Genomic DNA, 11072 nt, shown 5'->3' on the forward strand with positions numbered 1-11072 from the left:
GATTAGAGCTGTTTACCTGGACGTTAAGAACTCCGGGAAGTTCAAGAAGCTGCGTTTAATATGTTTGGGCTGTAAACTTCTGGAGACAGTGTGTCATGGGTGGCGTTGCGCTGCCTCTCGTCGCTTCCACAGACTGCCGTCCTGTGTTGGGAGTCCTGGGGTTCTCCGCCGGTTTTGGGCGCCCAGCTTTCTCCCAGCCCGTCTCCCACGTGGATTTCCTGGCCAGCGGCTTCCACCTTGGTCTGGAGCAGCTCCGCACCGAGCACTCTCTGAGCCTACAGGATTGTGTCTTCAGCCTTTCAGACTCTCCCTGCTCGGAAATTTGCCCCACGCAGACTGCTCACGGTTTCTGACTCTCTCAAATCTGCTCAAATTCACTTTTTTATGGGAATCTGACAGACCTTGTGAGAGAGCTCCGGTAAGAAGCTGCCTTCATGCGGCCATCTTGGCTCCGCCCCCTCCAGTCTAATTTTTAAGGTAGTATTTTCTTCAGTGGTCTTTTGGACCTCCTTTTCCCTTTGGCTAATTCTGCCTTTCAAGGCATTCTTCTCCTCATTGGCTTTTTGGAGCTCCTTTGCCATTTGGGTTAGTCTATTTTTAATGTGTTATTTTCTTCAGTATTTTTGGGGTCTCCTTTAGCAAGTCATTGACTTGTTTTTCATGGTTTTCTGGCATCATTCTCATTTCCCTCCCCAATTTTTCCTCTACTTCTCTAACTTGGTTTTCCAAATCCTTTTTGAGCTCTTCCATGGCCTGAGACCAATTCATGTTTTTCTTGGAGGCTCTTGATGTAGACTCTTTGACTTGTTGACTTCTTTCTGGCTTTATGTCTTGGTCTTCTTTGTCATCAAAGAAAGATTCCAAAGTCTGAGTCTGAATCAGAGTCTGTTTTGCTGCCTGTTCATGTTCCCAGCCAGCTACTTGACCCTTGAGCTTTCGTTGGTTATGACTGCTTGTAGAGTAGGGAGTACTTTGTTTCAAGCTTGAGGGGCTACACTGCTATTTTCAGAGCTATGTCTACATAGCCAGCTCTGCCACACCAGGACTCCTCCTTCCCTAAGAACCACCAACCTGAAACACGACTCAGATCCAAGCAGTCTCTGCTCTCACGCTCTGATCCGCTGCTTAATTCCTCCGACCAGGTGGGCCTGGGGTCAGAAGCAACTGCAGCTGTAGCTCTGTAACCAGCCTTAGAGCTGCACCACCTCCTCGGCCCCCAGGGTCGTGGCCAACCACCAACTCTTTTCACTCTGTCTCAGCAGTTTTTTACCACTAACCAGCTCTGTTGTCTTGGCGTTGTGGGTTAGAAGTCTGGTAACTATTACAGCTCACTGAGTAAGGGCTCTACAGGCTGTTCAGCCCAGCTCCCAGTCTGGTGGGTCTGGGAGCAGCCCAAGTTGGGCTCTGCTGTGCTCCCAGCTCGGAGTGATAGAGCTTACCCATAGACCATCCAGGCTGTCCTGGGCTGGAGCCCTGCTTCCCTCTGCTATCTCATGGGTTCTGCAGTTCTAGAATTTGTTCAGAGCCATTTTTATAGTTGTTTGGAGGGTCCTGGGGGAGAGCTTTATGCAAGTCCCTGCTTTCAGCCGCCATCTTGGCTGCACCCCCCGAAGTCATTCTTTTAAAAAAAAAGTTTTGGCCCGTTTATTAAAGTATATTTTTGTACAGTTTACTTCTCACTGGTCTGTTCTGGCATGCTTCTAATGATATCAGAATCACCTGGATCAATGATAGCCAGTGTACATACTCTGTAGTACTTCCCACATGCTGTACCCAATTCAATGTTATTGCCACTGTAGTGATGTACGCCAGTTTTGGCCAACATAGCTTAATATTCAATCTCTGATTTCCTCAAGGCTGGGCAGTTGTTGGCTAAGATAACCAACTTGGCTTTGCCTTGTCGGATCATTTTAAGGGTCTGTTTGTAGCCCATCATGTATTTGCCGCTTTTCATGACCAGCTGGAGCCTCAAGTTGATGGACTCCAGCGACTTTTTCGTCTTCTTTGCGGCCACCATCTTCCTGCCTGCAGTGTGGGAGGACCCTCAGGCAGAGCCCTGCTGCCAAGATGGCCGGGAAGTGAAAAAGGCCGAAGTCATTCTTAAAACAATACTCCTGTTACTATATGCAATATTCTTTTGGCTCTGCTCATTTTGATCTTCATCATTTTGTATAAATCTTTCCATACCTTTCTAAGTTCATTGAGTATCATTGAGGAATATTCGAATGAGTTGTAGTGTATGGTTGTGATGAAATACTACCATGCTATGAGAAATAAATGGTATATATTATTAGAATTTAATATAAAATGCTGGGAATTATTGGAAATTTTTGTTTGTTGCTATTTGTATTTTTTGAAATTAGTACCTAAATCTAAGCTTATTAAGAGGAGATAGGCAGACAGGAATCAAGTTGACAATTATAGACAGGCTTTAGAAGAGGCTCTGGGTGGGGTAGGTATTCTAGTGTGTTACTATGTATCTCCTCTCCCTGTCTAGATGTGCCTACAGGAGTTGGGGGCAGCTGGAAGGAAAAATAAATGACTCTGTTAATGCTGGATACAAATGTGTAGATATCTGACTTTCTCTGACTAAGCTCTACAGTATCCAAGTTTTCTAGAGTTTAGGAGTCTTTATCCTGTTGTAACCAATACTGAAGCTCATAAAAAGAGGTGTTTTTTGGCCAAACTTCATCTACAGTTATATATTTCTTTGCACCATACGTGCTGGAAAGGATCTGTAACAATTTGTTTAATCCACAAGCATTTATTAAGTACCTTCTACGGGCAAGTCACTGTACTTGGATCTGGGGGGAAAAGATGAATATTAATCATTCCCTACCTTCATGAAGCTTATTATCTTATTAAATGAGACATATAACTACATACAGGATAGATACAAGATTTTTGTCAGGGGGGCATTAGTAGCTGGTGGCAACAGGAAAGGCCTCGTAGAAGATGACACATGCTGAGACTTGAGGGAAATTAGAGATTCTAAGAGAAAAAGCATTCTTGTCAGTAGCCCTTTGCCACCTGGGTCTTTAAAAGCTTTCATTAACCATGGGAGTACGAAGAGGGAATTGCTTAGAATGGGAAAGATATTTAGAAAAGAAGGGAGCTGCTAAGGAAGTTCTGTCCCTTCAAAAGGAGGCTTGAGGGAGTTGGGCCACCTACTTAATAGGTCCCTTGGCTCCATGTATGACTGACCATGAAGCCTACCTACCTCCCCAGCTCCCCCGCCAACACAATTGAGGAGAAAGGAAGAAGAAACCAGTTCCCTAATGAGATTCAATATGCCAAAGTGGACATGATTCTTGGCCTTGCATCAAGTGACCTAGATGTTCAGATACAGATTAGCTATAGGATCACGGGAAAATAACTTTACTTCAGTTTCCTCATCTATAATAAAATGGAGATAATAAAACTTGCTCTATCTACCTAAAATTGTTGAAAGGAAAATAATTTATAAACCTGTATATCATTAAGGCAGAATTTATGACTTCAGAGATAACCATGAATATTCCTGAATAGTCCAGAACCACAGCATATAAGGAATTCTGTAAGTAGAAAGCAGAGGAGTTAAAACATTTATTGAAACTCAAAATCAGCAGACCCATGGACAAGTGTCCCCAGTTCGATATCCTGGCAAGAACCTTCCAAAACCAGTATGCTCATCTCACAACAGTGACCAGGAGGCCACAGAAAAACATTATGGCAGCAAGCCAAGCCATACTGATGCTTCCCCCACCACCACCAATGCCAGGGCCCTCCAGCAAGAAGGCCACCCAGTGGCCTCAAGCCCCTGCTCAGCACTCTTCAGTCTCCAGGAAGGTCAGTCCTGCTTTTTCCTAGTTCCTGCCTCCGTTGCCACTGCTTCCGCTGCTTCTGCCGCAATCTCCAAGCTGTGTTCCGGCTAGCTGACTGCTTCCTCTCTCCTTCAGCTCTTAACTGCTCTCACCAACTGCCCCACCAACTGCCTCTTAGCTGTGCTGTAACCGTTCAGCAAGCTCCTCCCACCACAGGCTTCATGTCATCATGTGTACCAGAACTCATGCGCCTAGCATTGGCTCCAGTCCTAGCCACTACCCCCAGGACCCTGAGAGCCCCGCCATTGAAGCCCACTCAAATGGGCAGGGAAGATCTTCCCATTCACTGATTGCCTTTACAACCTGAAGGGTGGAAGGGAGCATAAATAAAGGCCATCTATTTCAAGCTGATGCCAAGAAAATTTAAGAAATTTGTCCAACATCACACAAAGAGCAAGTATCTGAGGTAGGATTTGAATTCAGGACCTGTATTCTAGAATCAGTCTCTTTCTATTGTACTGTGCTATTCCCATCATCAGTTAGATGTTCTCATGAGTATTTGGGAAAAAAACAGGCCTGGAGTTTCATTTACTTTTGACTGGAAAGTTATACTGAAGATATCTCCTGCAGCAACTATGTGAAGTAATGTCTTCCATGTTACTTAAAGGAATGCAGCTGGGTCCAAGAAGGACCTACACTGGGCTGTGCTCTGCTCCCAGGATGGTGCAATAGACCCTTCCCAGATACCATCCAAGCTGTCTTGTGCTGGAAACTTGTTTCCCTCTGTCATTTTGTGAGTTCTGCAGCTCTAGAATTTGTTCAAAGCCATTTTTTATAGATGTTTGGAGGGATTTGGGGGAGAACTTAAGTGAGTCCCTGTTTTCCAACCACCATCTTGGCTCCACCCCCCAAACCTCCTCCTTTTGATAGATGAAGTAACTGAGTCCTAGAGAAGTAAAGTAACTTGCTTAATGTCACACTGCTAGGAAGTGGGTGTGCCAGGTATCCTGTATCCCAATGTAATGTTCCTTAGAGACACCAGGATGGAGAGTAAAAGGACTGTGGCTCCTGGGTGGCTGCAAGTAACTTGAACATATGAAATTCAGGAACAGCCTGTCCTGCAAATTCTTGATTATCCAAGCTAACAGGGCATTGGGAGAACATAAATAATTGAACTCCACAGATAATTAAAAATCTCATTTTGGCTGACAGTTTCAGCTTGTTCTATCACTAAACATATAAGAGCTTCCAATATGATTAGAGGGAATTTGGGTTTCATCTCTCCCAGTTCTTGTTCATCCCCTTATCAAAGAGGTTCTTAACCTGAGGGTCTATAAACCCTCAAGGGGACTGTGGGTAGATTTCAGTAGATCAGTGAATTTTTAAAATATTTTTGTTAACTATTTCAGTATAATTGTTTTCTTTTGTTAATCTTGTGTTTTATTTTGTGAGTTTAAAAAAGATGATTCAGAGAAGGCTCCCATAGGTTTCACCAGATTGTCAAATGTGGGGGGGGGTGAGAGAAATGATCATTTCTCTCCTATATTCATAACCAATTATTGAGTCAGAACCAAAGATTTTCCCCATTCCTACTTCATCATCCAAAAATCACATGATGTGGGAAATTTTTCTCAAAGATTTACTCAACTAGAATGGCTGAGATATAATCAAAGAGAGTAAAAGAAATTCTAAGTTTAGGCTAATGAGTGCATTCCTAGTCATTGTGTTTACTCAGACAGGTCTGGGAAAATTTGGATCCTACCTTTTTTCAGACAGGTAATATGGAAATTGAAGTCTCTTTGACCAAGATTTCCATGATCCAAGTCATGTAGTCCAAACCTCATTGTAGTATAGCCCACCTCTCATTGTAATATTCATTTTCTCATTAATTGTTAACCAATTAGAGTTGATTGTCACCCTGAGGAATATCCTTTCTTCCAAAACTATATCAGCTGTGAGCCCACAATCATAAGGGGTATTTGACATTCAACCTAATTTTATTAATAAACATGCTGGCATTACATAGCAACAATTCAGCTAGCAGCAGCTGTGAGATGTAAGATGCAACAAGACAGCAACAAGAGCTCCCAGCACAGGATCTTTGATCTGCTTTACTAAGGAAAGTAACTCTAAGATGTTAACAATCTCACTTTAATCACACATACAAATATAACTCATTTAGTTCTGGAGGAAAAGACAGCAACCTCAACTTCAGAGCAAATCCAAACAAATTACAAACATCAACAGACAGATTTTGGCTGATTCAAATCACAATTCTTAGTTACCAGGAAAGTATCAACATCTGGGTTTACAAGCGGGGGGGGGGGGGGTCTTAACAATGGCTTCCCAGAGTCTCCAAATCAACATTCCTCCATGCGTAAGAGCCCCAGACAGAATGCTAACCTTTGGGTTTTTATACCTTGTACAGGGCTCAAAGGATTAACACCTAATCAGCAAAAGGCTGTCTTTATACCTAGTTAGCAAAAGGGTGTGTGCCTGGAGCTTTGCACCTAGTAAGACTTAATCAAAGGCAACTAATTAATTTGGCATTCTAAAATAGTAGAAAGTCCCTCCTTAATTACCAATACACATTAATAAAACAATTAATTATTATTAATTATGAGAAATGATTAATTACTATTAACAATAAAATGCTTATTATATGATTGTAATAAATGATTAATTGCACAAAATTATGTCTCTCAACCTTTTTAAACACCACAGGATAGGGGTCATGACACACCAAAAAGTTAAGCACACCTTCTACCTTATAGTTAAGGAGATGCTTTATTTGACAATCCTCTGCATAAGTAATACCTGGCTCTAACTGTAAAAGAAGGAAATGATTTGACCCCAAACTTTTTGGAACTGATGAGTAACATACTTGGTACAAGAGATGTAACATGGGTAGGATGGAATGAGTTGAAATTGAGTTGACTGTCACTGCCCAATAATCTGACTTGAACCACCATTTACTGTTGCTTTTGAGATGATTTTCATACTTAGAAATGTTACTTTTGCTTCATACAAATTTAAGTAAAATGTTTAAATGTTATTATTCTAAATAATGGCAGGTCCTAAAGTGCCATGTGTGACTGATACAATATAGCTCAAAGAAAAAGAAGGCCAGTTTTTTTTTTTTTTTATTTTCTGTTTTTGTTTGTTTTCCCAGAGAGATCTCCCCTCTTCTAAGCTCTGGAATTCAAATGTTAACTTTACAGGACAGAAGTCATTTGCCTGCTACCCTGCCCAAAGGCATGCTAAATAACTAATGCTAAATAACTAAATAACTAATTCCTACCAACGCACATCTTACAAGCAAAATCAAGACATTGTGGCTAGAATAATGTGGACCAATATTTCCAAGGCCTTCCTGTACCATAGGGCCTAAGAAATTCTCTTTTTATTCATTTTATCACAGTCACAAATTTGGAGAGCAGAATCTGCTTGTAAATCAAATAAACTTAGAAGCACAACAAATTTTCATATGTAACTTTATACAAAAGCTTTGAATGTGACCTTAATTAGAAGCCAGCACCATCAAGGTTCTTTCTTTTCTTACTTTTCTCTAATGATCCTGATGGGGAAAAATCCCCAGTTCTGCTTTTGAAAAATTTTGATTTCTGAACTGCATTAGCATCCTTTGGGTCATTTGAGAAAGAATCTAAAAACCTTTCAAAGGAGATCAGCCTCTTTTTTCCAGGGAAGCTGTAATCTGCAGGTAGGAGAGACTTTATAAAGCAGTAACAACTCTCTAAATCATCAGGGCTTAGAGAATACAATTATAGCAAAATCCATTCACAGGCCAAGCATTTAATTTATTTGTGCATTTCAGTGTATTTTCAGCAGCACCAGTAACTCAGAGGACTCCCACCCCCCTCTGCATTTATCCTTCAAATGAAATGAAATACATTACAGTTGAATTCATTCACTTACACATAAATTTAAATTTATGGCTAAATATATATTTTATAATCAATCTCATTTACCCCAACAAAGATTTTTACATACCAACTGCCTAAAGATTCTGTCAAATTTTATTAGGTTCCTGATGGGATTTCTTGTCTTTCCTACAGATTCTTCACTACCTAATTTGCTGCTCCTGAATAAATTTTTTTTACTGTGGAATACCTCCCTTATGCTTTCTTTCCCCTCTCTATTCCTTTAAGTACAAGAAGCACAAATACTTGGTTTCAAGCTAGTTATTCACTGCTAAATGATTTTTGTTGTTCTTCAAGGTATAACCTTTCTTATATAGGAGCTTCTTAGTAAGAATGTTATGAACTTGTGGGGAAAATTTCAAGTGTCCTAGATTTTTTTCACATTAGAGATTAATATTTAATGTTTTCTTTTAAGCTAGAGAGTGAAAAATGTTACATTTGTAGATTTTGTTCTTTGAAATTTTGAATAGTTCAAAATAAATTTAGGCTGAAAGGTGATAATATACTTCAATAAAAATTCAACTTAATAAATACTTATTATCTATTTTATTCAAGACATTGTGCTGGGCCTTAGAGATACAAAGATATTCAATATACCAAAGATGCTTTCTTCTCCTGCAGCTTTGGTGATGGAGGGCAGGAAAAGGTCACCAATAAAGGGTACATACGAAGAACACTGACTCAAGGCAGTAAAACTGCTATCAGAAAATTGAGGAAGGAATGATCATTTTCATCTCAAGTGGTCAGAGAAAATTACTTGAAATAAGTGCCACCTGGGTTCATTTTTGAAGGGAGGGAAAGGGTGGTGAATTGGGAGACAAGGTGAGGGGATTAATTAATTCCAGGTATGGAGTATAGTCTAAGCAAAACCCCAAAGATATTAGTAAGCAAATAAAAAATAAGTAGAAGTGGAAGTCAATTTGGGCTCAAATGTTGATTATGTGAAAAGTAGAAAGGTGAAAATTCAGTGCCAAGATATGGATTAGCCTTATTCAAAAGTCAGTGGGTAGTCACTGATGATTTGGAGTGGAAGATTGTGTAATGGGTGGCATGGGCTTATAGCCTGAATCCCTTTTATATATGTTAACTAGTACAATGAAAACTTAATTAGACTTCCACTTGCTATAAAATATTTTAAATAAATAGTAAAAATACCTAAAATTAAAAAAATAAGATTAAATAAAAATACTTACTATAAAAGCACATTAGTTACAGTGTGTAAACAATGCCCTCCTCTAAGGAGCAGCCAGTGAGTTTAGAGATTACAGTACCCACCTCATTACAAGATTCCCACTGGTCATCTGAGAGGTCTTTGTCAATCAGTAATTGTAATTACTGTAAGTAAACCTTGTAATTAATGGACATAACTTCACATGCAGTAGCCAGACATACTCTCAGTCTGGGAGCAGACTGATGGCTGGGACATCTGCTTTTTCTTTAATACTTCTCTCTATGGGTATTCCTCAGTTGTTTGCTACATAACATAATTGGTAATCACAAATTACTAATAAAATTGCTTATAGAATTTTCCATTAGAGATCTTCCTTATCAGAGGTTGCACATTTGTGGATTAGCTGCTTTAGAATATACACATTTTGTTTACTGCATAATGCTATGCAAATGTTAAATTTATTATTGAAAAACAACTTACAGAAAAATAGCTTACTCAAAACATTTCAATTATAAAATGGAGACTTAAAATGGAATCAATTATACTAAGTAGAGAAATTCATTCCTGCTATTTCTTATTCTTATTATGCATATGGTGACATAATTTCAAATTGGAAGTATTCTCTTCCCCTCCCCTCACCTTATGATTGACTGGTTCCTCTAAGAATTTCCCATTTAAAGTGGAGGCCCAGGCCAATGATATCATCATCTGTCTCCAGACCATCCCAGTAGTAAGGACTTCTTTTCCTTCCTTTCAGCTCATTTTTGTCTTCTCCCATTTGACTTTGATCTCCTTGAGAACATGGACTACCTTTCTTTCAACTAGTATTTGCATTAGCAAACACATGACTTAATAAGTGCTTATTGAGTGATTGACTGACTCACCAGAAAAGTTACTTTGGCAGCATACTATTGGATTATGTGGAGAAAGGATAGTCTACAGTCTGGAACCAAGAGGGCCAACTATTACGATAGTCTACGTGGGAAGATAGGAGGACTTGAACTTAGGTAGTTTCAACAGAAGGGAAAAGCTAAGACACATGAGAGTGCAGATATAAAATCAATAGCACTTGGCAAGTGGTTGGAAGTATAGGATAGAGAGAAGAAATAGTCAAAAACAAGTGAGGTAAGGAGCTGGATGACTGAGAATGCCATAATGCCATCAATAGATAAAGATAAGTGTGGCAGATTTTGTAAGGAAGATGATAAAGTCAATTTTCTCTGTAATAAATTTGATGTCTTATTGGACATCCAGTGAGGATATTCAACTCGTAGTTTTAAACATTGAGATCTAGGGCAAGGTTGGACATAGAGGCATAGACTTGGGTTCTACTTAGCAGTGATCATTGATGCTAAAGGAGCAGATGTTTTCTAAAATCCCTAACTGGAAGGGACCTTAGACATCATCTAGTTCAGATGTTTTTAACCCAGGGTCCATGGATATGTTTCAGGTGACACATGAACTTGAGTGATAAAAAATTATAGTTTTATTCTCACTAAGTTTTGTGTTTTTTAATTTTGTGTATTTTATTTTTTATTTAAGATCATTATTCTGAGGAGTTCATAGGCTTCCTCAGACTGCCAAAGGGATGTGCTACACAGAAAATATTAAGACCCCCTGATCTAGTTTAATTCTCTTTTTATATTTAGAAAACTTAGTCACAGAAGCATGAAGTGATTTATCAAAGGTCATACAAGTAATAAATAGTAGAGCCATCATTCAAACCCAAACCAAAATCTGTGTGTGTGTGGTATTTCAGATCAACAAAATAGTGAAAAGGAAAAAAAGACATCTGAGGGCAGAACTTTAAGATATACCTAATTTAAGGAATGGGAGGAGGATGAGGAACCATCCAAAAAAGCTGAACAAAGAGCAGTCTCAGAAGTAGGCAAGCCACAAGAGTTATGTTGACATAGAAACCAAAGATGGAAAAAATAGGAGTGGTCCAGTTACAAATATAGGAAATGGCCATTGGACTTACATATAAAGAAACTAATAACTGTCTTAAAGAAGGCTGTTTCAGAAGAGTAATAGAGTCAAAAGTCTTATTGCTAAGGGTTGAATAATTGGGTGGTGAGAAGATGAAGCAGAGGCAGTAGATAAAAACAACTTTTTCTGTGAGTTTGTCAATGAAAGGGTTGTGAGATGGAGTGGAGA

At 39.4% G+C, this 11072-nt stretch overlaps 1 pseudogene; it reads right to left on the reverse strand.

The window, feature by feature from the left end:
• Positions 1 to 1644: 1644 nt before the first annotated feature.
• Positions 1645 to 2021, reverse strand: LOC118854558 (annotated as a pseudogene).
• Between the last annotated feature and the right edge of the window lie 9051 nt (positions 2022 to 11072).

This window comes from Trichosurus vulpecula, chromosome 6, assembly GCF_011100635.1.
Source record: "Trichosurus vulpecula isolate mTriVul1 chromosome 6, mTriVul1.pri, whole genome shotgun sequence".
Lineage (NCBI taxonomy): Eukaryota > Metazoa > Chordata > Mammalia > Diprotodontia > Phalangeridae > Trichosurus > Trichosurus vulpecula.